Source organism: Canis lupus, chromosome 23 (genome assembly GCF_011100685.1).
Source record: "Canis lupus familiaris isolate Mischka breed German Shepherd chromosome 23, alternate assembly UU_Cfam_GSD_1.0, whole genome shotgun sequence".
Taxonomy (NCBI): domain Eukaryota; kingdom Metazoa; phylum Chordata; class Mammalia; order Carnivora; family Canidae; genus Canis; species Canis lupus.
Genome location: NC_049244.1, coordinates 13,603,076 through 13,604,413, shown reverse-complemented (window position 1 = coordinate 13,604,413; position 1,338 = coordinate 13,603,076). Strand labels below are relative to the sequence as shown.

General features: G+C 36.2%; 1 non-coding gene across 1 annotated transcript; it reads left to right on the top strand.

Annotated features, from left to right (window-relative positions):
* The first annotated feature begins 670 nt into the window (after nucleotides 1-670).
* On the top strand, nucleotides 671-775 carry LOC119865500. Its single transcript, XR_005377327.1, has one exon. It is a non-coding gene; the product is annotated as a U6 spliceosomal RNA (small nuclear RNA).
* Nucleotides 776-1,338: the final 563 nt, after the last annotated feature.

Below are 1,338 nucleotides of genomic sequence, written 5' to 3'. Positions count from 1 at the left end.
AAGTATAGAAAGTATATATATTATATACATATCTACTTAAGTATAGTAGGTCTGTATATTATACAAATATACTTAAGTATATTAAGTATAGTTAGTATAAATATATTATACACATATGTATACATATGTGTACATATTAAAGCATATTCTTTTCTTCCCCATTTGTACACAAATGCTTTTATGCTAGTCTACACCTGCACCTTCATATATTTTGCAGATCCTCCTGTACCAAGCTTCATTCTTTTAGACAGCACCATGGTATTCCATTATATGGATGTATTATTTGGGGAAACCCTGGTTTCTTCCCATCCTTTTTATTACCAGTGATGCTTCAGGGAATAATCTTGAGCTCATGATATTTTGCACCATTATTACCTTAGGATGGACTCCCTGAAGTAGAGTAGCTGGGCCCACAGGTATGTGCATTTGCAATTTTGATAAATATTGTCAAGTGTCCTCCACTAACTTTTATTCTTGCCAAGAATGTATGAGGCTGCCTGTTTCTCTATTACCTCACCAACAGTATGTACTGTTGTACTTTTGCTGTATTGATTTATTTACTGGTTTATCTCTCTGGTTTCATCCACTTATTAGGATGAGAGCCCATTATGGTTCCTCAGAACCTAACATGATATCTGGCATATAATCAATTCTTAATAGGTATTTGATAATGCTTACTTAGCAGCACATACACTAAATCAGAATGATACAGAGAGGATCAGCATGGGCCTTATGCAAGGATAACACCCAAATTAATGAGTCATCCCATAATTTTAGAAACTACATCTTTTTAAAAAAGATATATTTATTTATTTGAGAGAGAAAGCACAAGTGAGAGGGGCAGAAGGAGAGGGACAGAGAGAATCTCAAGCAGATTCTGCACTGAGCAAGGAGCCTGACATGGGGTTTGAGCTCACGACCCTGAGATCAAGACACGAGCTGAAACCAAGAGTCAGAAGCATAACCAACTGAGCTACCCAAGCGCCTGAGATTATGTCTTAAATGTTCTCACCACACACACCGGAACATAATTACATCAGGTGATGGAGGTGTTAACTAATCTTATCATGGTAATTATTTCTCAGTATATATGTGTATCAAGTCATCGCATTATACACTTTAAACTCACATAGTGTTATAGATCAATTATATCTTAATAAGCAGGAAATAAATAACAGATAATATTTGAGAAATACATGGATGAGTGAATAGTTATATATATTTGGGTTGTAATTATATAACTATAATCTTTAAGTCAGGGGTGCCTGGGTGGCTCAGCAGTTGGGTGTCTATCTGCGGCTCCGGGAGTGATTCCGGAGTTTCGGGATTGATTCCTGC